This window comes from Otolemur garnettii, unplaced genomic scaffold, assembly GCF_000181295.1.
Source record: "Otolemur garnettii isolate 467f Iridium unplaced genomic scaffold, OtoGar3 scaffold00153, whole genome shotgun sequence".
NCBI classification, from domain to species: Eukaryota; Metazoa; Chordata; class Mammalia; order Primates; family Galagidae; genus Otolemur; species Otolemur garnettii.
In genome coordinates this window covers 2901459-2903869 of record NW_003852548.1, presented here as the reverse complement: position 1 = coordinate 2903869, position 2411 = coordinate 2901459, and positions in this window count along the sequence as shown.

Genomic DNA, 2411 nt, shown 5'->3' with positions numbered 1-2411 from the left:
GCAACCTCAAACTCTTGGGCTTAAGTGATTCTCTTGCCTCAGCCTCCCAAGTAGCTTGGACTACATGTACCCACCACACCCAGAGATTTTTTTGTTGCAGTTTTGTCATTGTTGCTTAGCAGGCCCTGGCCAGGTTCGAATCCGCCAGTCTTGGTGTACATGGCTAGCACCCTAACCACTAAGCAATGGTCTCCAAGTCCTTTTTTAAAAAATCAACATAATTTAAGTGTGCCGGAGAAGTTCTAACTATAGGTTCAAGTGTGTTGTGAGATAAAAAATGTTGAAAATCCCTGCTTTGGTGCTTTGGGTGATCCAGCCTATTTCCACTGGTGAAAACTTACTTTTCAGCTCAGCACCTATAGCTCAACAGCTAGGGCGCCGGCCACTTGCACCAAGGCTGGTGGGTTCAAGCCCAACCCTGGGCATGCCAGACAACAATGATAACTACAACAACAAAAAAAATAGCCAGGCGCTGTAGCAGCTATCTGTAGTCCCAGCTACTGGGGAGGCTGAGGCAAGAGAATCGCTTGAGCCCAAGAGTTTGAGGTTGCTGTGAGCTGTGATGCCACAGCACAGTACCCAGGGTGAAAGCTTGAGACTCTGTCTCAAAACAAACAAACAAACAAAAAACCCTTTTTTTTCTGCCAACCTGTAATCCTAGCACTCTGGGAAGCTGAGGTGGGAGGATCACTCATACTCAGAAATTCCAAATCAGCCTGAGCAAGAGCAAGACACCTCTCTACTAAAAATAGAAAAAAATTGCAGGGAGTGATGGCTCCCGCCTGTAATCTTTGCACTCTGGGAGGCCAAGGAGGGTGGATTGCTTGAGCTCACAAGTTCAAGACCAGCCTGAGCAAAAGTGAGGCCATATCTCTACTAAAAAATAGAAAACTGAGGCCAGAGGATCACTTGAGCCTGAGTTGGAGGTTTCTGTAAACTATGATGCCACGGCACTCTACCCAGGGCTATAGCTTGAGACTCTGTCTCAAAAAAAAAACTTAATAAAAATAGAAAAATTAGCCAGGCATCATGGTGAGTGCCTGTAGTCAGTCCAGGTTGAGGCAGGAAGATCGCTTTAACCCAGGAATATGAGGTTGCTGTGAGCTAGGCTGACACCATGACACTCTGGCCTGGGCAAGAGAGTGAGATTGTCTCAACAGCAACCACCACCAAAAACAAAAAGGAAACTGATTTTCCCATTGGCTACCAAGCAAAGCTGCTAGAACTACCTGTAAGGTGTACTGTACCACACTATCAATGCCAATTCAGGAGCTTGCCTTAAATTTGTTTTTCTTTTCCCCCTCTTTGGTCACTCATGGTAGAGTGCCATGGCATCTTAGCTCACAGCAACCTCAAACCCTTGGGTTCAAGCAATTCTCTTGCTTCAGCCTCCTGAGCAGCTGGGACTACAAGTGCCTATCACGGCACCAGGGCTACTTTTTAGAGATGGGGGTCTCACTCTTGGTCTCAAACTGGTCAGCTCAGGCAATCCACTCACCTCAGCCTCCCAAGTGCTGGGATTACAGGTGGGAGCCACCGTGCCAGCTTTTAAAATTTTATTTTTATTTTTATTTATTTATTTTTTTTGAGACAGTCTCACTTTATCACCCTTGGCATAGTGCTGTGGTGTCACAGCTCACACCAACCTCCGGCTCTTGGGTTTAGGCAATTCTCTTGCTTCAGCCTCCCTCCTGTGGGACTACAGGTGCTCGCCACAATGCCTGGCTATTTTTTGTTGCAGTTTGGCTGGGGCCGGGTTTGAACCGGCCACCCTCAGTATATGGGGCTGGCACCCTACTCACTGAGCCACAGGCGCCAATTGAGGAGCTGAACCAGTGGCCAGTTGCACACCCGTCTACCAAGAGTAATGAGAGGTTAATGTCCTTGGACATGCCTCCAGCTTCTGGAAACAGTGGAGAGCTCAGCTTTTGGAACCATGGTGTACCTGGCTTCAACACTTTACTGGGGGAAGAGAGATGTCGAGGAGCCCTTGGGTGTCTGCTAAGGCACTAAGGCAGAATGTGAATGAGGTGGGGCCACAGTGAGAGGCCCTACAAATGCTCTTGGGAAGGCTGTGTCTTGGCTTTCTGTCGTTTTGATGAGCTTGCATGACATACACGGATGCACACCAGATATCAACCATATAAATGTGATCACTGTGGCCAAAAATTCATGAGATCTGACCATCTCAGGCAACACTGAAAGATTCATCAGCAGATACCAGGACCCTCACACTCACAGGTCCATGAGTGAGAGATGGGTGGTTCTCCCCCAGATCCTGCCTGTTTCTGAGCAGTTTGTCTCCTCGGTGACTTGAAGAGGACATCAGACTGGGGCAGATAAGGACAAGCCTCTACAACTACTACCACCCACCACAGGTACCTAAAACCAAGCACCAGATTTTTTTTTTT